Below are 26,638 nucleotides of genomic sequence, written 5' to 3' on the forward strand. Positions count from 1 at the left end.
TGGAACGATGCCCTGTCCTGCGGGGAGCAGATGGCCAGCGCGGATCTGGGCATCCCCTCGGCTTGTTCGAAGCACTCTGCGTCCAAGGCCTCTCCTGGAATGACCCGACACATCCCGACGGTCCTCCTGCACGGCAGGAGCTCTGCAGCAGCTTTCTGTGGCCCCTTTTCCCCGTTTAGGCAAAACCTGGGAGCGGTGGAGCTGCGGTTTGCGTTTCCTGACGCCTCGTGCCGCAGGCGCACGCGGTCCCTGCGACGGCAAGGATGGAGCCTGGAGAGCGGCGTCACTGGGAAGCGGATTTTGGGGAGCTGGAAACGCGCCTGGGGGCACAGCCTTGCTGTCTGCAAGCCTTCTCCCACGCTGCTCCTCCTCGGGGAAACAGCCTGCCCGAGGCGCATTTCTCACCTCGCCAGCCCTGGGAGGGGAGAGGCACAGACGGCAGCCAGGGATGGAGGAGAGGAGCTCCGAGGTTGCTGCGGTGCCCGCTCCGTGCTGGGCCAGCGGCTCCATCCCGTTCCCTGCCAGGACCTGCTGCTCCTGGCAGCCAGGAGGCTCTGGCGCCTGGCACCGCGCCCGTCTCGGAGCAGAGAAATGGTCCAGTGGCTCCTCCTCACTCCAGTCTCTGCCAGGGTTAACAAGGAAAGCTGAAGCTGCTTGGAAAACTGGGCATGCTGGCATCTTGCAGGGCTGCAGGGCGGCAGGGCGGCCCAGGCACCTGATGAAGCCCGTGCTGGTCCTCCAGTGCTGGGAGGATTCTCCCGTGAGGCTGGAATTCCTGCTGGCCTTTTGTCCCCGCTCCATTTGCCATTAATTGCTCCTGGCGACCAGCAGGAAGATTTTCAAAGCCTTGGCACGTGGCTGGGAGAGCCTGGAGTGGGCACAGGCAGCTTGGAACCCACCCTCGCTCTGCAAACAGAGGTGTTTCCCTTTCTCAGAGCTCCCAGCCTTTCCCAGAGTAATTTCCAGGGTCAGAGCGGCTGGGTTTGGGATCTGGGGACAGCACACTGTCCCTGCATCAGAGACAGGGCAAAAAAAGTAAGAAAAGCAACAAATGAAAAGGGTGGTGAGCCCTGGCACAGGGTGCCCAGAGCAGCTGTGGCTGCCCCTGGACCCCTGGCAGTGCCCAAGGCCAGGCTGGACACTGGGGCTTGGAGCAGCCTGGGACACAGGAAGGGGGTGGAACACGATGGGCTTTAAGGTCCATTCCAAGCCAAGCCATTGTGGGATTCCATGGAAAATGAAGCCTGGTCATTCTGACACAAAGGCAAGCAGGCATGGAAACGTGCCCTCCAACCTTCTGGATCACTTCTCCTCTCCAAGGCGGGTGTCGTTCTGTATTCCGCTCCCTCCACCTCCCCGCTCCTGCCCCAGCACAGGGAGAGCTCCCGAAATAGCTGCTCCTGAGCAGCTTTAGTTTGGATGCCAATCATTGGTATTCTACAAGAAGAGCTCTGGCTTGGAGAGCTATCCTGCCAGACCTGTTCCAGCTGATTTCCTCACAGAGCTGAAGTCCTTCCCACAAAAACCTCCGGCTGCAAACCAGGGTTCTCCTCCTTTCTTTCTCCATCGCTCCAAACCCGTGCCCCTCCTCATTTGCCTCCTTTTATTTCCCTTCCCTCACATCAGCACTTACTGAGGAGCGCTGTTAATAAGATTTATGGCTGAATATCCTCTGGCATCCAGGTCATTCCAAAGGCACTTGCTGGTCCGGTTTGAAAAGCAAACAGCTCCCCTCACCATTCCCCTTCCGGCCCTGCTACCTGAATTCCCTAAGACAAACCCTGTGGAAGGTAAATATTTGGTCCTGGCTCCAAAGCTTTCAGGCTCTCCTCTCCGTGGGGGGGATCTGGGCACGGTTAGGGATGCCTTTTCCCATGCCAGGGGTTCACTGGGGCACTGCTGAGGACCAACAGAGCAGGGCAAGAGGGAGAAATGGGAGCACCGTGGCTCTGCAGGAGCCTGGAATCACCAAACCAGAGTAATTCTGTCTGAAAGGATCCCTCCTCTAAACTCCTACCCAAAGGTAGGGCCAGCTGGATCCAGTTGCTGCGTCCAGCTGCACTCGGACCATCTCCAGGGAGAAACTGGATTTGTAGGAAGATATTGCTTCTCAGGGAGGATTTTCTCACGTTCTCAAACTCTGCACGAGCAGGAAACATTGAGAGCTTGTCCAGGAGTAAATTAAAATAAGACAACCTCTGCCTGCAGCCAGGAAAGCAGAAAATGGGGGGGAAATAGCTTCTCCAAGAGTAATTAAGCAGCAAAGTGACGGAATGGGGGAGACAGGCGAGGTTAACTCCATGCCAGGGATCCTGTGGCAGCAGCGCCGCCAGGTAAAACCTTCATGGGCTTTCACACTGAACAGCAAGCAGGGGAAATCCGAGTTTCATCTGCTCCAGTGACTGGGGAGTGGGAATTTGCAGATAACAGAGCAGGGGTGTTTCAAAGAGCCGTGTTTGTGGAATGGTGTGGGTCGGGAGGGACCAGCCAGTGCCACCCCTTGCCATGGGCAGGGACACCTTCCACTATCCCAGGTTGCTCCAAGCCCCGTCTCCAACCTGGCCTTGGACACTGCCAGGGATCCAGGGGCAGCCACAGCTTCTCTGGGAACCTGTGCCAGGGTCTGCCCACCCTCACAGGGAAGGATTCCTTCCCAATATCCCATCCAACCTTCATCCTTCTCTGGCAGTGGGAAGCCCTTCCCCCTCGTCCTGTCATTCCAGGCCCTTATCCAAAGTTCCTCCGCAGCTCTCTCACGGTGTTTTTCTGCACATGGGCCACGTCAAAGGGACCTTTTATCACCAAACCAGGGTACCCAGCTCCCCAAAGCGTGGTGATAACTCACAGGACCACGATGGAAGGACGGGGGCCTTTCCCTCAGCTCCAGGTCTTCCTGGAAACTTCTCTGTGAAGCAACAGAAGGAAAACCAGTGCCAAAATGTAAGCTGAGAAAGCACCCAAATCTCTCTCTAATCCATGGGCACAGCCCAGGGCACAGCCATGGGATGGGAAATTTGTATCATCTGCCAGCAAAAAGCAAATTGAAGGGAACTCCATTTTGCACCTTGCAGAATGTCCTGCTGCCTGCTGGGATATATTTTTGTTTTAAGGTTTGTTAAAGTGTTTCCTAGAGGGTGAAGCCTTGTTCCCTGCTCCCCCGTCCAGGGATTCCTGTGCACTTTTCCCCCTCCTTTTCTATCAGTGGCAGGCTTTGCAATACTTTCAGGGCACCTTGGGGACACGGTTTAGTGGTTGGACTTGAGCTTCGAGGGCTTTTCCAGCCTTAGTGGTGATTCCATGATCTTGGTCCTCTTAGGAAATCCTGTGGATTTTATGCTCTGCCCCTTTGCAGGGCTCACCCAGAGCAGCAAGCAGGGGGATCCTCCATCCTGGAATTGTCCTGCCAGGCCTGCGGGGCCGGGGATCAGAGGCAGGCAGAGGAGGCCAGCAGGAATGGCACGCTCCAGACGGCCCATCCGCAATGCAGAGCCATCAGGGAGTGACTCCGTGGCTCTGCTGATGAGCACTCCACGGGCAGTTTTCCCTTTCACCGAGGGCACTCCCTTGGAACGAGCACTTGGCAGCGGATGAGGGAGGAATGAGATGGCTCTAATCCCGTAATTTAATTAGAGCTGTGTGGAACTGCCTAACGAAAAGCCCATTTCCTGAGCAGGCTGCAGTGCTGGCAGCCGGGACCCTCCTGCTCCTGCTCTTCCACCCTGCAGTGCTTTCTCACCCCTGCCCTATCTCCTGCTTTCCCTTCCCATGGGTTTTAGCGTGGGCTGGGACCCTCTCAGCTGTTCACCCTCACTGGACTAACTGGAGCAGTCTGGTGGGCAGGGGAAGGGCAGGAGCTCTGGTTTCATCCCACAGAGGCAGGAGGTGGCAGTGGAAATCTAAGCTCCAGGTCTCCTTCTATTTTGCAACCGAGCAAAAAATGTTGGCCAAGACAAGACAAGGATCTGCTGAAGGAGGGTGCTGGAGGGGGTCAGATCGCATCCTTCCCTGACTGAGGGGTCCTGGCAACCCCTCTCAAACCACCCCAGGAGCAGGAATCTCCTACAGGATCTCTGAATAGCCCTCCCTGATGATCACAGGGAGTAGCTCCCATATAAACCACAGAACAAGCTGGGATGGCACGGCCTGGGCATCACTTTGGAGCACAGTCAGACCTTCTTCCAGCTGGCCTCAGTGCCCGGCTTCACCTTCGTGGCCTGTGCATGTCCGTGAGGGTGGGCAGGCCCTGGAAAAGGTTGCCCAAAGAAGTTGCCCCATCCCTAGAAGTGTCCAAGGCCAAGTTAGAAGGAGCTTGGAGCAACCTGGGATAGTGGGAGGTGTCCCTGCCCATGGCAGGGGGTGGAACATGATGAGCTTTAAGGTTCCTTCCAACCCAAACGATGACGGAGCCAAAGGATCTGGGAATGAGGGACCAGCAGCCTGAGGGACCATTTGGTGAGGGCAGGAATGCATAATCCCATCCCTCCAAAGATGGGAGCAGCCTGTTGATTCCTCCTCCCTGTCTCAGGGAAAAGCTCATCCTGACCCAAAATCCGCAGTTCAGCAGGAGGTTTTGGTTGGATTCTGGCTTGACCCTGCCCCACGCATTCCTGGGCCAAGGCTCCCAGCAGCCTCCCAAGGGCTCAGCCAGACACAAAGCCCCCCTGGTGCAAACAAATTCCTGCACAGCAGCAAAATCCCAGCAGCAAAATGCCTGATTAACAATCACTGGCTCCTCTCCACCCATCCACCAGGCCCGAGCTTGCAGCGGTAATTGCTGCCCCATTATGTTTTCCGGATGCTCCAAGGTGAAAGGGAGCTTTGTCCCGGAGCCCTGGGCCAGCCAGGGATGCCTCAAACTGGCAAGCAGCTCCTCCTGCACAAAGTCCTGGTGCTGGGACAAAGGCAGGGCTGGGCATCCCATCCTGCTCCTCAAAGCCTTGGCAAGAGCTCCCAGCTCCAAGGGGAAGGGGGGAATTCTGGTGTCTCGCTAAATGTCCTGAGCAGCATCCCTGGAGATGCACTGGAGACACCCTCTGGAAACACGCCCAGGGGATAACGTTATCCCAGTGCCACAGAAACGCCCCTGGGAGATGTCACCATCCCAGTGCCACAGAAACACTCCTGGGAGATGTCGCTATCCCAGTGCCACAGAAGCATCCCAGGAAATGCCACCATCCCAGTGCCACAGAAACACCCCTGGGAGATGTCACCATCCAGTGCCATAGAGGCATCCCAGGAAATGTCACCAATCCCAGTCCCACGGAAGCGTCCTCAGGCAACGTCTCTCTCCCAGTCCTACAGAAACACCCCTGCAAGATGTCACTCTCCCAGTGTCCCAGAAGTATCTTCAGGAGATGTCACCATCCCAGTGCCACAGAAATGCCCCCAGGAGGTGTCACTATGCCAGTGACACCAACAAATGCAGCTGCAACCCCCCTCCCCTGGCCGGGGAAGAGCCCCAGGACAGCAGCAAAGGCATTCCACAGCTGTGGCTCAGGGCCAGGCTGCTGGAGGTCCCCCAGCTGGTTGTCACCCCAGCTCTGGGGAAGGTCCTCTGCAGGCAGCTTCCGACAGAAGCCAAAGGAAATGCCCAGCACTACCTCTCCTTCCAAGCTGAAGGCTGCTGGGAAGCTGCACCAAGACCAAAGATTTTGCTGCTGGACTCCCAAGCTTTTCCTGATGCTGTTGCCTGGTGAGATCTGTGGCCCCAGCCTGGAGGGAGCGTCTCTCTGTGGCTCCCTGAGGAATCCCACACACAGCGCTGCCTGGATGTGGTTGAACAGGGATTCCCCTGCTGCAGAGCCCACCTTTGGCTCACCTGCAGCTGCGGGAGGGATCGGAGCCACTGCAGCATCTGAGATCTTCGGAGGAAGCAGAACAGGCAGGAAAAGACGCTGAAGGCCAGAGGGAGTTGGGAAAACTTGGCTGTGAGAACTGCTCCTGGTTTGCAACCAAAACCAGGAATGAAGGTCCATTAATCTTTTGGCTCAGGTGGGGTGATGCTCTTGGGCTGTACATGAACCACCCCGTCTCCCACAGCCCAGCCCTGCCCCAGCCTGTCCCCACCGCTCCAGGCAGGGGAAAATCAGCACCAGGCACAGCCGGGCCCCGCTATTCCGGGGAAAAACCTGGGAAAGAGCTGCTCTTATGCCATCTCCCTGAATTTCTGGGTCCTCCTGAAGGACCATTATTGCTTGTAATGCATTTTCCCGAAGGATTGCCTTCCTTCCTTCCTCAAATTATTGAGGCAAAGAGTAAAGCATGGTTTGCTAACCCAGGCAGGAGGAAATTGCTCTTCTTTAGCTGAGGCTCTGAACCTCAGTGAATTCAGTGTTGTGATCTCAGCCAGCGCAGCTGTAGGAAACCACCTCGACATGTTTTGATCCCACTGCTGGTTCCCAAGGGACTCCTGGGTGAGGAGAGGCTCTAAGGATGTACCAGCTGCTCCAGCCAAACCCAAACCTCACCCAGCTGCTCTGCAAACACCAGGCAGGGCTCTTCCCACCAGCTTCCTCTTCTGCAGAGAACTTGAGTGTGCAGCTACGCCCAGCAGACACAGAGCAGCTCCGAGTTCCCTGTTCCAAAATCCCCCCCCCAATTTGCTCTGCAAGCAAGTTTCAGTCCCATAAAATCACAGAATGGTGTGGGTTGGAAAGGACCTTAAAGATCATCCAGTGCCACCCCCTGCCAGGGGCAGAGACACCTCCCACTGTCCCAGGCTGCTCCAAGCCCCAGTGTCCAGCCTGGCCTTGGGCACTGCCAGGGATCCAGGGGCAGCCCCAGCTGCTCTGGGCACCCTGTGCCAGGGCCTGCCCACCCTCCCAGGGAACAATTCCTTCCCAATATCCCATCCAGCCCTGCCCTCTGGCACTGGGAAGCCATTCCCTGTGTCCTGTCACTCCATGCCTTGTCCCCAGTCCCTCTGCAGCTCTCCTGGAGCCCCTTTAGGCCCTGCAAGGGGCTCTGAGCTCTCCCTGGATTGTTCTCTTCTCTTTTCCAGGTGAGCACCCCCAGCTCTCCCAGTCTGGCTCCAGAGGGGCTCCAGCCCTTGGAGCATCTCTGTGGCCTCCTCTGGACTCTCTCCAGCCGCTCCACATCCTTCTGCTTTGACCTCAGGGCTGGACACAGCTCTGCAGCTGGGGTCCCACCTGAGCAGGGCAGAGGGGTAGAATTCCCCCCTTTCCCTGCTGCCCATGCTGTGGGATCAGCCAAGCACACGGGGGTTTTCTGGGCTGCCAATGCCTGTGGCTGGGTCCTGCTGAGCTTCTCACCACGTCCTTCTCCTCAGGGCTGCTCTCCATCCATTCCCAGCCCAGCCTGTATTTCTGCTTCTCACAGAGCCGTGCAGCACCAGGCTGTAAATTCCTTCTTCCTGCCACAAAACAAGCAGCAGGAGTGAGGGATGCAGGATTCCCAGCCAAATCCCCTGCATTCTGTCCCTTCTTTTCAGTCAAAATGCCAGCCAGGTGGAGAAGCACTGGTGGTGTTGGGATGGCCCTTTCCTGGAGACATCTCAGTCTGGAGCATTCCTCCAGGTGCATTCCTCTCTCCAGGGAATGCAAGGTGAGGAGGGGGTTCAGGAGAGGTCACAGCACCAGCTGGGGATGGAGAAAATGAGATTTATTCCCCTGCTCTGCTTCAGGCTTCGGATGAATCACGAGTGACTCAGCTGCTTTGAAACCGAGGGCAGTTGGGTCTCCGAACTGCTGAGGTGACTTTGGCACTTTGTGGCCCTCAGTGTTCCCTCCTGAGCGTTGTCCCCTGATGGTAATGGGGATGGAGCTGGGGTGGGAATTCAGGTGCATTTCCCAAGGGAAGAAATCCCTCTGGGAACCCACACCAGCCATGAGATGGGCTTGAGCTCATGGTCATCCCAGAATCCATGCCTGGGAAAGGCAATCCTGTGAGCAAGCGGTGCCTTTGGACCCTGCAGCACCTAATTAGAAGGGAAGCTGAGGAGAACGAGAGGGGAAGAAAAAAAAAAAACCCCACCAGAAAAACAAAGGACATTTCTGAGCAATGATTGGCTTACCACAACTGCATTGCCATCCAGCCTCCGAAAATCCCAGAACAATCCCACTCCTGTGTCATCTTGTGTAGTTTCTGGAGCTAAACAGCTGCTTTTGGGAGGGATACTGCACTGTCCTGCTCCAGCAGGAAACCAAAACAGTGGATTTATCCCATCCTCTCCTGCAGGAGGGACAGTCCAGTGGGCTCTGGCAGCAACGAGGGGGTGTTTACACACATCTGCAAAGCCCTTGCAGGCCCAGGGAGCAGGCAAAGCCGCAGGCTGGCAGGGAGGCCGGCCAGGAAAGGAACTCACAATCCTCTGGGATGCAGTAGGGGGTTGAAAAGGGAAAATGGGAGATCCAAGGAAGGAGAGATGCAGCTGTGGATGGACTAGAAAAACATGGAGAAGGAGGAGGAAGGGAGCATGTCAGAAGGAGGTAAATGAGGCAGTGGTAATTAGCCTGTCCTTCCCAATGGAAAGGTGTTTCCATCAGGAGGGTTTCCTTCAGGGACAGGACAACGTGTCCATCCAGGCCCAGTGCTCCTAACCGGTGCTCCCAGTACAAGATGAGCCACTGAGGAAGGTGCTTGGGCAACTGAGCTCCAGCTCTCTGCCCTGCCAGAGCTTTCCTGCAGGAAGCTTTGTGCCCCCGAGGGAGGGGACAAGGGCGGGCAGCCAGCCCACCTCCTCAGGTGCCAGGGGGAGAAACAACAATCCTGCTGGAACAGGAACCATCCGAGGCCTTCCAAGCTCGCCTGAAAGATTTGGGAGGGCGTGCAGGGATGTTATCACATTCCAGACTGCAGCAGCGTGGCTAACCCGATATCCATCTTCCTCCTGCACCAGCTCTGACCTCGGGAGAGGCTGTGCTACTCACTTGGGATGACTAAAGCAAGCTTTGATCCAGCTTTTTCCAGCCCAGGATTGTACACACGCCACGCTCCTTCTCCAAGGAAAGGCTGGGGGGGTTGGATTTTGCCGGCTCCTCTTTCCCCAAATCAAGGGCAGTGATACCCATGTGAAAAATCACCTTGTTTTATAGCTATACAGAGAGGCTGATGTTTCCGTCCAGAGTTTGGCCATCCCATGGCAGGAAATTACACCACAGGCCTTCAAAAAGAGACTGGGAAGATGAAACTGCATCAACATTTAATGGGGTAGAGAGGGACAGGGATAGCCCGAAATTGGGTGCAAGGAAAGAGAGCCCTTGATTTTCAATGTTCCTCTCATCTAAAAGTCCCTCCTTGAGCAGCTGAAAATGCTCTTTTTATGGGATAACACCAGAAAGTCACTTCCTGCAGCTATGGGATGCTCAGAAGATGGGAAAGGTCTTTGAGCACTGGGTTTTCACAGCTGCCACCTTCACAAGTCACATCTGAAATACAAACCAGCCAAGACTGGGGAGCGCTGCGCTGCTGGGTGACCTCCAGTACCTCTGAGCTGGACTGGTCCCTGTGGGGAACCGCTGGAGATGACTAAGGGAGGAAAAGGGTACATCTGGTCTGGGCAGTGTGGTAACAGGCAGCAAATTCCCACTCCAGAGCCCGCTTGGGAAAAGGAACTCGGGATGAGCTTACATCAGACTGGGCCAGAAGAGTCTCCGTGCTGACCGAAGGAAGAGCTCCTGGCTTGTGACAGGAGGCAGAGTGACTCAGCTGTGGTGGGTGGGGGCAAGGAGAGAAGGGGATGTGGTCAGGGAGCAGGGCTTGAGTCACCAAGGAAGGGCATCTGCTGATAAGGAGCTGGATAAACGCCGGCAGAGACATCAAGTCTGCTCAGAAGAACATCCGAGCTGGAAGCCAAAAGCTGGAAAGAGGCAATCCTCACAGCCAGGCCAACAGAGAGCTGTGAGAGCCTGGCACGGGCTTTTCCTGCCTGGCAGCTCAGCAAAGGTTCAGGATGAACATTTTCCAACAGGTGACACCACGGCCTCGTGCCTCACGTTCCATAATTTCACCATTCCTCTGGGCTAGGAGGCAGCCTTGCTCCCTGTTACATTCCTGCAGCCTCCCATCACCACGAGGGACAGACAATTCCCTCCCTTCCCAGAGGGCCCAGCCCTGCAGACTCCTCTTTGGAGCAGTTTCCTACAGGAATGCTCTTGGGCAAGAGGCAGGAGCACAGCTGAGACGTGGGACAGCACAAATCAGTTTTGCACCCTGCTACTGCCTCCTCTCCTCCATCACCCCCAAAACCTCAGCTTTGAGATCCCACCAGAGAAAATGAGGGAAAAGGGAGGGCACAAAGGAACCACCTTCACCTGGTGTGAATGGCACAGAGGGTGCAACCTACAGGGCTCAAAAACTCCCGTGGCCTCCATCCTGCAGCAGGTGAGGAACCTCAGGCCAACGTGTCCACCAAAGCACCGCGGATGAGAATTCCTTGCCAAGGCCCTGGGACATCAAGGGCATTGTGGTGCTTTGTGGTGCCCACAAGCCTGGCAGGCCATGGAGAAGCACACACTGGGGGCAGGATTCCTGCTGGATCCTTAGTCAGCACCGTGGAGAACACATGGGATCACGTCTCCAGCTCCTAATCCCTGCTTCCCACCGGCATCCAGCTCCCAGCTGCCCCTGCCCATGGCTAAAATCCTCCTGCAAACCTATCCTCCCCTCCCTGGGAGCTGACTAACGAGATGTGTCATGGTCACAAGGCTCCTCTGCATCGTCGCTGCTGTGGCACTTCCCCTTCGGCTGGGAAATTGGAGAAGCAGTGTCCACGTGCCACAGCAGCAGGGGGGGAAGAGGTGCCTGACTCAGACAGCAGCTCTGTCCCTCCATGTCCTTGGGGACTCATCCAGATGATCCTGCTGCTGTCCCACAGCTCTGCCACATGCGGGACCCATCGCTGAGAGGGCAGCTTATCCAAGGGAGGTGCTCTCTGTTGCTCACAGTGCCAGGGAGAGGGATCCTCACGGGAAAGGCTGAGGATGAGGCCGTGGAGACCATCTTTGGCACAGGAATTGGGGGAGACCAAAATTCCTGAGTGTGGGGAAGTCACAAACCCCCCCAGCTCAGGCAGCAATGCACGGGGACGTGGGTCAGCTTCCCTGCAGGGAAATGTTATCTCCCCACAAGGAGAAAGGTATCCATTGCCAGGAGATGGGCTTAAGAGCAAACACAGTCTAGGAAGACCTCAGGAAACTCAGCTTTCCCCTAATTCCCGTGCCTTGGCGTGCAGTCTGACCATGTCTGTGCAACTGTGTCATCCCAAGCACAGAACCCAGACACTTCCTTTGCCAGGAGGTTTCTCTCCCCTCCTGTGTCTCTGGAGGCTGGGACCTGAAGGGATAAGCATGAGAGCTCCTAGAACTCATGACCTGCTGACTGTACAGCTGCTTTATCAATCCAGGGCACATTTCAACTCTTTTTTTCTACCTGGATGTGTCCACTGGCCACACAGCTACATCCTCATCCTTCCATCTCCAACTGAATCGTGGAATCACAGCATGGTTTGGGTTGGAAGGAACCTTAAAAATCACCCACTTCCACCCCCTGCCAGGGGCAGGGACACCTTCCACTATCCCAGGCTACTCCAAGCCCTGTCCAGCCTGGCCTTGGGCACTGCCAGGGATCCAGGGGCAGCCACACCAATCAGGGCAAAGGAGGCTCAGTTACTCGGAAGAATAATCCCATTAAACGCTACACGCCAGGGGTGAATTCCTTTATGTCAAGCCTGTATTTGCCAGCACGAGCTGTAAATAAATATTTGATTAAGGTAATAACCCCGGTGCGAAGAAAAAAAAAGAGAACTTTACATTACCACCTTTGAGCTGCACACAATATCTGGTGCCTGCACGGTGCAAAAATGAGACCCTCCCTCCAACCACTCGGAAGCAACAGGAATCACAATCGTGCTTTGTGGGAAAGCCCACGGGGCAGACGGAACTGCCAAGCACGGGTACACCATTCCCAAGCACTGCTGAGGGTGCACTTCTCACCCCAAAGGCAAAGGGTGAGCGGTCCTGATCCTAAACCTCCTGCAGAGAGCAATTCCACCAGTGCAGGGATGCTCCAGCATTACTCCTGGCACTGGGAGCACTGAGTTACACAAATTAATTACTCCAGTACCACCCCAACCCCACAAAAACCAGTAGGACAGCATCAATGATGCTCCTGTGTGGCAGGCTGGGAAGGGAGCAAGAAGGGAGATTCCAGGTTTGGAGAGGCTGGAGACAGAGCCAGCTGAGATGGTTGGAGGGGATGCCCGTGCACGCAGGCACAGGTGTCAGGCTGGCAAAGTGAAACCAGCAGGGCGCAATCACCTCCTCCTTGCCAGCCTCCAGCCTGCCCCAGGCATGCCCTTACACCGAGGCAGTGGTTTTCCTGGCTGGGAATGGCAGTGCTTCCACGGCATCGCCGATGGAATGATGCTCCACGCCCAGCCCACGTTCCCATCCTGTGGCACACGCTGACCTCTGCAAGGCGGGGCACAGCTGTACCCACAGGCAGCTTTCTAACCCTGCATCCACTGTTTGGCACCTCTCTGTGCTCCTCCACACCTCTTCCACTGGCAGCTCGCTCTCCCTGAGCTATTTGCTGGACGAGCTCTAACCAAACCCTTGGAGGGAGGCAGCAGAACTGCCCTCTCTGCTAAATCCATCTCCCAGGACTGCACTAGCAACATCCTCCCGTGCCTACGGCCATCCTGCGATTCGTTTCTACCCCACTTCCCCTTCCTGTGGCAGTTCACGTGGATGAGTCCAAGAGAACGGGCCAAGTTTGATTAAAGAGATGTTGTTAACAGATAAAAGACACAGATGCACTACCTGCATTCCATCATCTCACACTGCCCCTTCCAACGGGCCCCAAGGTCGCTCCATCCTCCCTGGGGGATGTCCAGGTCCTCTCCCCCATGCTCTCCACCGTCTCAGCTGCAGCAGTGATCCATACGCTCCTCCATGTGAGCCCAGCTGGTTAGGAAAGGTATTAATGGAGTCAGTTCCATGAGTGAAGTCAGTCCCAAACTGAATCCCTGAGCAGCTCTGTTCACCTCTGGACACATCCTGTTGTTCATCCTGTTTCCCACCCACCTGAAATTTCGGTAGCAATGCTCAGGTTTGCTCCCTTCCTCAGAAACAAAAAAAAAAAAAATCCTTTACCAATAAAAGGCATTTTGGCTGCACCTATTCAAGCTTGTGATATCAATTAGATGTTTCTCGAGATTTTCACTCGCTCAGAACAGTGTCATAACTCACCTTGACTAAAATTGTGTCTAAGGAAGAGGTCAGAGGAGCTAAATCTGAGGGGTAGAGGCTCAAACTGGACATCAGGCCATGGTTTAGGCTGTGGGTGGCAGCATCTCTGTGTAGGAGTCAGCATTGCTGCTGCTGCATTTGGGCAAGAAAATTCCCTGTTAATGAGCTTTTTGCTTTTTAAAGATGAGCGTGAAGCTGGGTCTGTAAATGGAAAATAAATTAACGGGCCCCATTCAGGCACAAGGGCCTGAAGATGCATTCTTGTGTGAAGATCACCTCTGGCAGAGCCAACGTCACCCCGTCCAAACTAGAACAGGTCCAAAACTCAGCCAAAAGTCAAACCAAACCTGCCTCGGGCTGCTGGTGATGAGCAATAACATGGATTTCTGTTCCCAAGACAAAACTAGCCCTGTCCTGCAGGGAGAGGAGAATCACGTGTTTCAGGGAGCAAAAAGCAGGATCTTGAACTGTCTGGAAGTCTGCAGCTTTGCCGATTGGGGTCCAAAAAGTGTGTGGGTGTGGCACTTGGGGACATGGTTGAGTGGTGCGTTGGGCAGTGCTGGGCTAAGGGTGGGACTTCATGTTCTTAGAGGGCTTTTCCAACCTTAATGATTCCCACAGAACAAGAATTCCTCACCCCAAACCCTCCAAGACCAAACAGCGGCATCGAATCGAGTGTATTTAACCACGGGTATATTGATTAAAGCCCACAGGCATCATCCAGAGCACGGCCAAGGAAGCTGCCAGGGACAAATCCGTGTGAGCCCACTGCAGCCATCCCTCGGGAAAGGGCAGGGATAGAAGCATGGCTGGGCATCGCAGGGCTGGAGGTTTCACTCAAGAGCAAGCAGATACAGGATGTCCTGCGAGAGAATTTCCCAGGAATGCATGGCGGGAAAGGGACGCTGCCACCCCAGCAGCGTCTCAGAGGGGTCACGGCCGGGTCCTTCCTCAGGCACCACTTCCTGACCGCCCACAGCTCTCAGCAGGAACCCCCACTGGATGGAGGGACGCTAACTCAGCACCTCAGAGGCAAAAGAGCTGATGACCCTTTAAAAAATGCCTTGCAGGAGCTCCCCGGGGTGCGAGCGGCTGCCGTGCTCCTCGTGAGGCGCCGCAGATGAAGGACCAGGAGCACTCGGTGCCTCGCACATCCCACGGACAAACAGCACATCCCACTGCTGTGATTCACTCACACTCGCCAACCTGGGGAGGTGCGAGCGCTTGGGTGGCTTCCAACTCTGCCTATCTGCGCCTCGGCATCAGACCAGACGGGAAATAATTCCTGCAGACGGGGAAGGAGTTGCTCCGGGCAAGTTCTGGTGCATTAAATGGCTGATGAAGCCTCGTGAGAGACAGAAGCCAAATCAATTAGAAGTCGAGGCTTGATGCCCTTCTTTAGCTTTGTGGGAATTTCCACCAACCTGCACTAGGAAAAGACCCCGTCTTCTTAGGAGGTGATACAAGAGTCGGGATGGAGGAGAGAGGCCCCGAATATTTGAGGTGCCTCAGCGAGGAAGCAGCTTATCCTGCTTTGTTTGGTGGTTTTGAAGATGAGCAGAGATCACTCCAGCCTAAAGCAACGCCCAGAGCAGGAGACACCACGTTGGGATTTTCAAACCAAGACACACCATCCCGTAATGATAAGAGCCAGGAGGGCAATTCCAGCAGCACAATGCCAACCTTGGCAGCCTTTCCCTGGGGTTTGATCCAGAGGCCATTTGAGTTCAGCACACAGAGACTGCAGGGCTGATGTATTACAAAGCACCCATCTCGTTTGGGTAAGTGTTGAAACACTCGTTCCTTTGAAACACTGATCCCTTCTAGCACAAAATTCCAGCACGGAAGGGAACCCACAGGCTCGGCCTCTTTGACTGCCAAAGGCCAACATCCGAAAAGCACAACCCAACTTTCCCTACGTATTTCCATGAGAACAGTCTCCACAGACTGCTTGGGATTGATCCAGCGATCTCAACCATCTGCCAGCTGCAGGCTCTGGAAGCAGGTGAAGCTTGCAGCAGGTCTGCTGCCAGCACTTTGCTGCCTTCCTGCTTGACTCTGCAGCTTCAGGAGGTTGGACAGGTTCCCCCTGCCACGATGGGAATGCTGAACAAGAGAACTACAGTGTCTCATCCCCAGCACAGCGTGGAGGGTGCTGTGGGAATCCCTTCACCAGCACTCTGCCCCTGCATGCAGAGAACTGGAAACTGGGGGATCTGGTCCCTGCAAGCGACCAAGGGACAGGTGACAGCAGCGAGGATGCAGCCCCCACACTCCGTGCTTTCACACGGCAGCCACAAGAAAATTCAGTCTTGGTTGCCCATCTGGAGAGCTCCTTTGGCTGCAGATTGGGCCAACATGAAACCCCAGCTCGGGACTGCAGGAGCCTGAGGGATCTCGGAGTTCCAGAATAGTTTGGGTTGGGAGGGACCTTAAAGCCTCATTCCAGCCCCTGCCATGGGCAGGGACACCTTCCACTAGGCCAGGCTGCTCAGAGCCAGCGAGAAATATCCCAAGCTGCTTCTCTTGGGAATCACTGAGGCCTGGCAGCGGGATTCCAGCAGCCAGGGACATGGAGCAGGTGGCTGTGAGCTGTTCTCCTGCCACCAGCTGATGCCTTAGGTTTTAACTTTTCTATTTTTCAAATCCTGCACTGCCTGGTGTGTAACTCTGAAGTTCCTTGTAGCCTGGTAATTTCTGCTCTCTCATGCCAGGCAGACGTAACAAAGCCTCTCCAGGCCTGCTCTCCAAGGACACCCAGACTGTCCTAGGCCAAAAGTATAAACCAAAAGCTTCTAAAGGGGGGGGAAAGTGGAGGGGAAAACTGAAGCTTTAATTGGAGAATTAACCCTGCTATGCAAATGAACCAAACTTACACAAAAGTGTGAAGAACTCGTGACCTGTTGTCCATCTTGGGGTCCATCTTGGCAGTAGCCTCTGGCCCCCAGGGGGTACCTTTGAAGGCCTTTCAAATAAATACCTCTTTTATTCCCTTACTCCTGTCTAGTCTCTGTGTCTAGGAAGCCTCTCAAGGCATCCCAGCACCCACCACCTCTCAGAAGGAACATCTCTGACCTCCCAGGAGCCACATTTTTATCCCCATTTCCAGAAGAGTGGTTGCTACGGCAACAAAAAATGGTTTGCATTTTTAAATGCTCAAGGACATCCATTAAGGAGGCCGAGGATTGGGAGAGAGGAGGGATGGACTCAGCACGTGGCCCCAGCGTTGGATGAGCAGGTTTGGAGCAAGCCCAGGTTTCCATCCATGTAATAACGCATGGCTATTCTGGAATGCAAGAGCCTCCTCTTCACACTCCCCCCTGTATCATGGAAGAGAAGATCCAGGCAGGAAAACTCTGCTACTGGCAGCTGGACACAAACAGGGAAAAACAAAAACCTCACAAAAAAAAAGGAGGGGGGAAAAAAAAAAGAAAAAAAGACATTTTCTCCAGAAGGTACTAAAATTGACTCCACTGTTCTCATTGAAATGGACAAGGACGTTCGGGCAGCACTCGCCAAGTTTCCTTCTCGAAAAAGACTTATAGAGAAAGTCCTCTGAGGGATAATTAGCTGGCTGACAGACAGGAAACGAGGATAAAAATAAGCGGAATATTTCCGCCGTGGAAGGAGATTATCTGCGGGATCTCCTCCCGCGATGGCACAGCGGCTCGCAGATCCCAGAGCTGCTCCCAGCCGGCCACTGGAGCACGGCTTTGGATGCCACCACTGCTGAAGGGAGAGCTCTCAAGTCATGGAATCATCACAGAATGCTTGGGTTGGAAGGCACCTTAAAGCCCATCCAGTTCCACCCCCTGAAACCTTCCACTCTCCCAGGTTGCTCCAAGCCCTGTCCAGCCTCCAAGGTGGAGCATTCCTTCTTGGAGCAGAGGCCGGGAGCAGGAGAGCACTTTGGGAAGGAGCTGTGGGATGAGATGAGGGGAAGCACTGGCTGCCAGCAGCCAGGCAGAGAGCAGGGAGCCAGCCTGGGGGTGACAAGGACCACGATTAATGTGTGGGCAGAGCCCTTGAGAGATCCCAGCTTCAGGCCAGGATGAAAGACTTTTAAAAAATTACTAAGGGGACCCTGTGATGGATGGGGGGAGAAAAAAAAAGTAACAAGCAGCAGGTTTAAACCCAACATTTATGCTGCTGGTTGCTTTTAAGTTCCCACAGCATCCTGAGCATGTTTTGCTCGGGAGAGAATCACTTCCCCCAAACAGTGCAGATTTGTCCGTGTGCCCATCCACGTAAATTCCAGCCGGAATTCCGGCCTGCATCCCACCTGCCTGCCTCTCTCCAGTGTTCACGGGTGCTTCCTGCCCTGGCAGCTTTGGAATTTTCTCCCGGCTCTCAAACCAAGCTGAGCTGGTGCAAAGTGGAACCACGCCCTGCCCATGTGGAGACCATGCAGTCCTGCCAAGGGCTCGGTGGCTTTCTGTGCTGCTGGCTGAGCCAGTGGTGGCTACCATAATTACAGGGGAGCCTGGGAACCTCAGGGGAGGCAGAGGGAAAAGACAGACTCAGTGGAAGAGGAGCTACGTGGTTTGGGAACTAATAATGCAAGGAAAGGCGCGTGGGACAGCTGGACATGCAGCAGCAAAAGCACAGCTCAGGCACCAGGATTTGCTTGGAGGGAGCACAAGTCCAACATAGGAAGGACATGGAGAGAGTCCAGAGGGAGCCATGGAGACGCTCCAAGGGCTGGAGCCCCTCTGGAGCCAGGCTGGGAGAGCTGGGGGTGCTCACCTGGAAAAGAGAATCTCCAGGGAGAGCTCAGAGCCCTTTGCAGGGCCTAAAGGGACTCCAGGAGAGCTGCAGAGGGACTGGGGACAAGGCATGGAGTGACAGGACACAGGGAATGGCTTCCCACTGCCAGAGGGCAGGGCTGGATGGGATCTTGGGAAGGAATTGTTCCCTGGGAGGGTGGGCAGGCCCTGGCACAGGGTGCCCAGAGCAGCTGTGGCTGCCCCTGGATCCCTGGCAGTGCCCAAGGCCGGGCTGGACACTGGGGCTTGGAGCAGCCTGGGACAGTGGGAGGTGTCCCTGCCAATGGCAGGGGTGGGATGGGATGGGCTTTAAGGTCCCTTCTGACCCCAAACCATTCTGGGATTCTGTGATCCCTGAGCCCGACTGTGGAAGAGGCCATGGTGGGAGCTGTGGTTGGGAGTTTCGATCCTGCCAGCCACGTGCATTGAAGCGTTGGGAATGTCCCCAAAAGACTGGTGGCTTGCTGGAGATGTTTTAATTGTTCACAGTTATTTGTTTCCTTCTGTTTTCTGGGCTCTCATGGTTTGAAAGCTTCCTGCTCGACCAGCAGCCCTGGTGACAAACCTTTTCGAGAAAAGACCCTTTTGAAAGGGCTAAAGCAGATATTCTCTGCACCAATGTGATTTCAGAGCTGAGATTTAAAAGCCAGGCAAACAATGAGCTCTTGCTATGGACTGGGAGCTCTGGGCTTCGGTTCTGGAATGGGGGAGAAGAAATCTTCCTCTACCAGTGAAACCTCGGGTGCTGCAAGTAAGCAAATCCCATCCCCAAGATCCCCAGCCCCCAAACACACGTGTTCCTTGCTGCCCTGCTGCAAAGCTCCACATCTTCCCTCCTCCCACCCACCGGCTGTCTCTGCTACAGCTCCCAGCCTTTCCCCAGAGCCTGCTCAGCAAAGGATGCTCTTCCCCAAAAGAGCTTCCCACAAACGCTCTCCTCTCTGCTGAGGAATGCTCTGACACCAAAGCTGCTGTTTTCCCAACCTCTTCGAATCACAAAAGTTGGAAAAGCCCTCTAAGATCATCGAGTCCAGCTTTGCACTGCCAAATCCATGACTAAGCCTTGCTACCCAGGCTCTGATTTTTGCCCATTTTTTGCTTTTCACTCTCCATCTGCAGAGAGAGAAGCACTGAAGCAAAAATTCTGCCAGCAGATCAGTTTTCCACCTGTGCCAGTAACCCCACACCAGAGATGTTAGTGGAGGTGAAAGGGTTAAGGCAGGCTGGGGATAAAAGCAGTGGATTTATTAAATGAAGCAGAAAATCCTACTGTTTTCTTGCTGGAAAACATTTGCCTACTCCCCTCCCGACTTCTATCAAGAGCCCTGCAGGAAATCAAACTGTTCAAATCTGCTTTTCTGGTTCCAGTGGTTCCTAACAGGTCAAGGCACTCTTTGGCCAGCAGCAACCTCTTCTTGTCCCTCCCTCCCTCCCTCCCCATCTGGCACGGCAGGGGTTTATCACCCATCCTTGATAAAGATCTTTTCCTCCCGGTGCCTGATTGGGGCAGAGCAAAGGAGCAGAGAACATCCACGAGGAATTCCCGCATTCCCCACGGCGCCCTGAAATCGAGGACTCCTTCGACCACCGCGTTTTTCCAGCGCTGGCAGGAGAAGGGGGAAGCTCATTTTCGAGGAGAAGCAGTGGGATGCCTCGCTCCCTGCGCGCTTCCTCCTCTGCAGAAGGAGCCGTATGGCAGCGCTGAACTGTACTCACTGTGCTGGAATGACTCGGCCTTCTGGCTCTCTCCTCCAAGGCTGCCCAACTGTGCAATTGCCACCAAGCTGCCACCTGCCTGCCTGGCACACGCTGTTCCCCTCCCCGGGGCTCCAAACTTCTGCAGGCAGTCCTTTCCAACCTCGGATTTAGGGTGGTCTAGCTTGGTGCAGCCACCCACAGCACTGTGGTGTAGGCAGGGGTGTTCCTGCTGGTTCTCTCCAGGTCACAGCCCCCCCACCATGCTCTGTAAAACAGCATTTGGAGCCAGCTCATCATCCTCTTCCTCCTTTCCAGGCCCCATCGTGTGAATTCTTGTTGTCTCCTTTGGGTCAGGAGGCTCGGGAATGATTTTCCCCCTGTGTGGCACCTACCCCCTCCAAACTGAGTGAAATCCCAGGCAGGAAAATCCAAAAAAAACTGAGAATGAGTTTAGGGGAACGTCAACATCCGGCAGGTCCGTGTCACGTTGTGTCACACCTGATCCCACATCCCAGCTCAAACCATGGGATGCACACCCTGCTCTCCTCTGCACATCAAAGTGGCCCCAGGGTTCCTGGCAGCCCTCGGTAGCAGCTGATGAATCAGAAGCTGCTCTTCTCCTTTGGGTCACCTCCTGGAGTCGGGTGTGTCGAGAGGAGAGTGGTGGAGGACCAGCTTTGGCACCTCTCACAATGGCATCCTTGGGGGGTCCTGTGCAGGATCAGGAACTGGACTTGATGGTCCTTGTGGGTCCCTTCCAGCTCTGGATATTCTGTGATCCTATTCCCACCAGCAGAGCCACGTGTGGAGCAGATAGATCCAACAGGGATGGTCATAGACCTCAGTAGCTGGAAACAGCGGGAAAAGGGAGCCTGAAGTGCTCTGAAAATAAATTCAACCCCAGGAAACACTCTAAGGGAAGCCAGGCAGGTGTTAAATCAGAGCAGCAGGTATCTGCCTTAAGATCTTGTACACAACAGTGTTAACGATAAAATCCAGGTTTCTGCTTTCCTATGAAAGAAAATAAATATTGGAGCCACTCACCATTACAACCCAAGCAGGACCTGGGTGGGCTGCCAGGTGAAAGCTAAGATTTTACATGGGTGAGTTAAAAACCAGTAAGATCTCATATTAAAGAAAAAACCCTGTTTGGTGTTAAACTCGGTGCGGTTGGACGGCGAGGCTCGCTTCACTCTCCAGAAAGCAGATCCCCAGCGGGTTTATCTGCAGCTTAAGCAGATCCCTTTACAAATTAATCCAGTTCCACTCTCCTGGGGTACCTGGGATTGCTGCTCAGCAGCTGTGGCAGTCCAGGCTCTGCCTTGGTGTCTGGCACATCCTCCCTGACTCAGGAGAGCTCAGATCGATCCAGCTCCACGCAGGGACCAGAAACGTGCCCTAGGCAGCTCCAGCACAACCAACCCCCTTTTCCCTGGGCTCAGCTTGCCCAGCTGCAGTATCAGAGCTCATCACTCCTGCCCCAAACCCGCAGAGTTTGCGGGCACACGATCGGACCACCCAAAGGGAACGGAGGAACCTCTCCCACGCGGGTGAGAGCCACGCTCGTCCCTCTGGAGAGGTGGTGGCTCAGCAGAGCTCCGCAGGATCCCTGCCAAGCACTGAGTGTGCCACAGGATCAGGGGCTGCTGCACAGACAATGCAAGGAGAGCGCCCATTAATTCGGCTCGCTTTGCACAAAGTCTTATTTTTAGTGCTCGCGAGCGGTGCCAGATTGGCAGCGTTATAAATAGAAGGCTTCTATTTATCCTACAGTCTCGGCACCGCCGTGCTAAGTCAGTCTGACGACCTCAATAAATCCAGATTAGGTGCTCTCGAGGCTGTGCCACCACAGAAAGAACATCTCCTCTGTGCTCAGGCACGGCTGGGCAGGCTGCTGCCCCTGTGCACCAGCCCGGGGCCTTCTGGTGTGTCTTGATGTCACACGAGCTGCCGTTCAAGGGAGACAGGGGATCCCCCCTCAGTCCTATTGAAAAGGTGATTAGGTACCTTATATTTTGGGGGTTTGAGGTTTTGATTTGCCTCCCGGGACAGGGAGCATCCCACTCCACACCCTGTCCCTGAATGATGGCCAAGTGCTGCTCCGGGCCGGGTTCAGCCAGCTGAGGAAACCGTGGTGTCCTTGACATCACATCAGCTGCACCCATGAGAACAAAACACCAGGGCTGGGAGAGAGAGCAGCTTGCTGTTCTGGAAAGGTGGGGGGAAAAAGGGGTAGAGCAGGAAAAACAGTGTGGTTTGAATGAATAACTCCCAGCCAATAGTAAGATGTTGTTTTTCTAACAAGCTGACTGTCAGTAACAATTAAAACACCAAATCAGAATCCCAGAATGGTTCGGGGTCAGAAGGGACCATAAAGATCATCTCATTCCACTAGCCCAGGCTGCTCCAAGCCCCAATGTCCAGCCTGGCCTTGGGCACTGCCAGGGATCCAGGGGCAGCCCCAGCTGCTCTGGGCACCCTGTGCCAGGGCCTGCCCACCCTCACAGGGAACAATTCCTTCCCAATATCCCATCCGGCCCTGCCCTCTGGCACTGGGAAGCCATTCCCTGTGTCCTGTCACTCCAGAACCTTGTCCAAAGTCCCTTTTCAGCTCTCTTAGAATCTCTTTAGGCACTGGAGAGGGCTCTAAGGTCCCCCTGGACTCCTAACAATTCTTCCCCTCTTAAAAAAAACCCCACCCTCTCCAATTCACTTCCACTTGTTTTCTTTCCTTTCAGTGAGTGGTTGGTTCATTCAATCTGTGGCATCATGACAATTCCCAGCACGACAAGCATCTCCTAGTGGTCACACACCTCCCTTTGAACTGGTCGTGCTGGTCCCAGAGGCAGGGAGTGCTCCTCCTGCAAAGCCCGGCCTTTCAGGATGCCTGCTCCCAAAAATGCCACCTAATTCCTTATGCATCCACCCAAGCCCGTGCCCTCCTCCAAACCCCAGGCACGCTGCATGCCTGGAGACTGACTGGTCTTCCTCTAGGCTCTCAGCCAGGGAAGGGCAAGGGGAAAAGGTTTGGAAGCTCCAGTTACCTCCCACTAGCCCAGGTTGCTCCAAGCCCCAATGTCCAGCCTGGCCTTGGGCACTGCCAGGGATCCAGGGGCAGCCCCAGCTGCTCTGGGCACCCTGTGCCAGGGCCTGCCCACCCTCACAGGGAACAATTCCTTCCCAATATCCCACCTAAACCTACCCTCTGTCAATTGGAAGCCATTCCCCCCTCAAAGCCTGGATCTGGAACGGCTGCTGGAGAGTCTGGAGGCTTGGACTGTATTTTGTGGGCAGGGGAACGGAAGCAAAATGTAAAGTGAGATAGGTTGGCAAGGAGAAGGAAATAAAAATAAATAAAAAAATTAAAAGTAGTGTGTAATAAAATAGATAAAATCTATAATAAAAAAAATAAAATCTATAATAAAATTTGAAATAAATAAATAAATTAAAAGTAAGAAAATGAGAAAAAGCGAGCCAGGCCTTGTGGGTTATTTGCCAGGCATTGCTGCCTGGGCTTAGAGTCACAACCCTGAGCACTGAAAACCATCACAGAGCTGCCTGTGCTGCTAAACAGGGATTTCAGCCAACTTCCCAGTGTTCAGGCGTGGCACTGCATCATCATCACGTGCCAGGATGGGATGAGGATCTGGGATTCTGGGATGAGGGCTGCTGGAAGGCACACGGGCGCCGGAGCTCCCCGGCGGGCGACGCTCCCATTTCACGGCAGCTCCGGAGGTTTCGGGATGAGTTCCCTGTGCCTGAAATGAAAGCAGCAGCTCTCAAAGGCTTTCAAAAAATTTAAAAAAAAAATTAAAAAAAAAAAGTAATTTTGTTGAAATGTCTATTTTGGGATTAAAATCTCCAGTCTCTTCAGGACAGAGGCGATATTGTGCTGCATAGGGCAGGGGCTGGGAGGGTGAGGCTCCCATCCAAGCCACCCCAGCCCTCATCCCCCCCTTCCCGGAGGCATGGAAGCACTTTGGTACCCCAGCCACCGAGCCAGAGAGACAGCACAGGCTGGAACCCGCAGCTCCTCCGCGCTTCCCGCTTGGAACAGGGAAGCGGAATAAAGAGCTGAAGGCACCCAAATGAAGCTGTTAATGGCTTGGCAGGAGGGTGGGGTGTCCTGTGGCTTGTTAGCACCCCCACCTGGTCTGTCAGCACCCACTGCCCTTCCAACACACATCCAGCTCCCGGGCCACGCTGGCTCCTGCCAGGACAGCAGCTTGTGCCTTGGACATGGCAGCCCTGGCACGCTCTGCCTGCAGCCAGGTCTCCTCCTGTTTGCTCTCCATGTGAGGAACCTCTCACCAGAGCACGCGGAGGTGACACTTTAGCTCGTTTTCCACTCATTCTGCCTGACTGGAAGCGACCTGAGCCTGGAGAGATCTCCTGGCTCCCGGCTCCTGCTGGCACACCCCACTCTGCAGGGGTCTGGTCCATATTGTGCCCATCCAAGGCCAAGCAGGGCACTCGGCAGCAGCGCCTGTCCCTCTGGTTCCTGCCACAGAGCCGAGCTCCCAGACGCACGCCAGGGTGCTCCAGAGGAAGAGCAAAGAGGCTGGAAAGCTGACAGCTAGGTTGGCTTCCCTTGGATCCGTTCCTGAGCTGCCAGCTCAGCCAGACAGAAGGCTGCTTCCTTCTTTATTTCATAATTAAAGTGAAAGGCATCTTCTGGGAAGCCCATTCTCCTCATTTACCAAACGATTATTTACAATAATCACTGGTTTGCCCAAAGATTTATGCCTTCGGGACCCTTCAGAGGGTTTTCTGCTCCACCAGTCCTTCATCACTGGGGCTGAGGATGGCAATCCCGAGGGATGGAGCACACAAGCCCTGGCAGCAGCTGGAAAACACTCTTTTTCTCTGCTGGAACTCATTTCCAGCCCAGCTGTCCCACTGCAGTGACCATAAACAAGCTGCAAAGCAATTCCTCCTGCTCTGAGTTGTCATACTCCAAAAAAAAAAAATCCACAGAGCAAATCCTACTCTCAACCAGAGCCAAAGGAGACCTGCTCCAGCACCAGCCCAGCTGGGGTAAGTCAGTGTTCCATCAGTATGAAGCAGTTTAATCCATTTATGCCTTGTTCAGCAGGAAGACAATCCCCTCCCAGACCTCTGTTTCCTGCACGACCACCAGCCACGGGCAGAAAAGATTGGAAGAGGATCTTGTCCCACCTCATCCCACAGAGCCCTGATGGCAATCCCAAGACTGTCCCCCACTCCAGAGCTGAGGCAAGTCCTGCCAACCGTGAGGTGCAACATGACAACGCTGAGTTCAGTGCAGAAGGAACACGGGATCCGTCTTGGCTTTCTCGTTTCAAATCCTTGGAGATGGGCTCAAGCGATCCCTCAAGCTGAGCACAGGGTATTTTCTTCCTCATGCCTCAGCTTCCTGCCACAATTACGGGAAGAAATGCTTCCCTGGGAGGGTGGGCAGGCCCTGGCACAGGGTGCCCAGAGCAGCTGGGGCTGCCCCTGGATCCCTGGCAGTGCCCAAGGCCAGGCTGGACATTGGGGCTTGGAGCAGCCTGGGATAGGGGAAGGTGTTTCATGGCACGGGGCGGGGGGGGTGAATGGGATGAGCTTCAAGGTCCCTTCCAGCCCAAACAATTCCAGGATTCCATCCTGACTGTGCCCAGAGGAAAGCGTTATCCGGATGGGCTGCCTTTGACCCCCCAGCTCCATTCTGGTCTCTGGCAGGAGCAACAATTTGGTGTCACTGAATCAAAGCGGCCCCTGAGTGTGCAGTTTATGTATTTCTAGATCATTAAGCCTTCTCCTAGCGACAGTGTTTAAAAGCCATGATGACGTTTCACTCCTTTCACCCCCCCCCCCCCCCCCCCCCCCGCCGCTGTTTGGCTCTTGAAAATTAAAAGATGAGCTTTGTAAATCTCACCGAGAAGAGGGAACTGTCACTTCAGCTTTAGGAGAAAAGCCAGCAAAGAAACAAAATTCCTCTTTTGGCAGAGGAGGAAAAAAAATTCCATTATTAAAGGCTTAGAGACAAAGGCTCTCAACACAATTAAAGGCAAACCTAAGCCTTTGAAAGCAGAGGGCATGACACTGGAATACACACAAGAGGTGGAGATGAAAGCCTCCATTGTGGGGCTGCTGCAAAAGTTAAAAAAAAAAAGGAGAGGAGAGTTTCAATGGATGCATTTGCCTAAACCAAACTGGATGAGAAGCTTCCTAGAGAAGGGCTGGAGCCTTCCCATGTGTTTACACAATGCCAAGAGCCGCTGGGCTCGGTCTTAATTAGGATCCTGGGGCATTACTGGAATAACTTGGGGAGCGAGGGTCACAAGGTTCATTAAGCGGAAAGAAAACAGGGCTCCAATGTTTTCTGTGGGAAATTTTCCACCTGGGAAACCTAATCTTCCTTTCCAGCCTGCTAAGCTGAAGCAGAGAATGGTTTTGGTTTGGCGTTGTCGAGGCGTTTGTCACTCAGGAGAGCCGGCTGGGGACGCAGTGCTGCTCTCCGGGCACACGGGTGACTCTCAGCCCAGCAGCGCTGGGAAGATGTGGCCACCTCTGGAAAACACTGAGTTTTCCTGGCCTCTTGCAGCCTCTAAATTAAGAGCACCAGATCCAAGGAAAACCCATGTCCAGGGTGACAATGTTGTTGCTTTGCTCCAAAACCCGCCCCTTGCTCTCGACCCCTCTACGTCCAACCAGCAGCACCACGAGCCAAACGCTCACCGTGAGATGCTCCCCACCACCATGGAAAGGTCCAAGACCCCTCACTGCCATTTGTCAAACCCCGTGCTGTAAGAGACCACCAGCAGCACCCCATAAAATCACGGATTTGCCATCCACCCTCTGCTGGCACTGCCCAAAGCCAGGCGTGGCCTGGCCCTACGTGGCTGCACCACGCTGGGGAGAGGATGATCCTGCTGTCCTAAAGTCTGACTCCTCCCTGAGAGGCTCGGATGGCTTTAAAGGAGAGCAGCTGCCTCTTTGCTG

At 54.6% G+C, this 26,638-nt stretch overlaps 1 long non-coding RNA gene across 2 annotated transcripts in view; it reads right to left on the minus strand.

Moving 5' to 3' along the window:
- The window catches only part of LOC116446659, a 45,990-nt gene that overhangs the window by 7,716 nt on the left and 11,636 nt on the right, over positions 1–26,638 (minus strand). Inside the window, exons 1-2 of one of the 2 annotated variants that reach the window (XR_004241300.1) lie at positions 19,691–20,641; positions 12,780–12,923 (exon numbers count right to left, since the gene is read on the minus strand). This is a non-coding gene — a long non-coding RNA (uncharacterized LOC116446659). Of the gene's footprint in view, positions 1–12,779; positions 12,924–19,690; positions 20,642–26,638 lie in introns of those variants that run through there. The other variant, XR_004241301.1, reaches the window with a different exon arrangement.

The sequence above is a fragment of the Corvus moneduloides genome, chromosome 7 (genome assembly GCF_009650955.1).
Source record: "Corvus moneduloides isolate bCorMon1 chromosome 7, bCorMon1.pri, whole genome shotgun sequence".
Taxonomy (NCBI): Eukaryota; Metazoa; Chordata; class Aves; order Passeriformes; family Corvidae; genus Corvus; species Corvus moneduloides.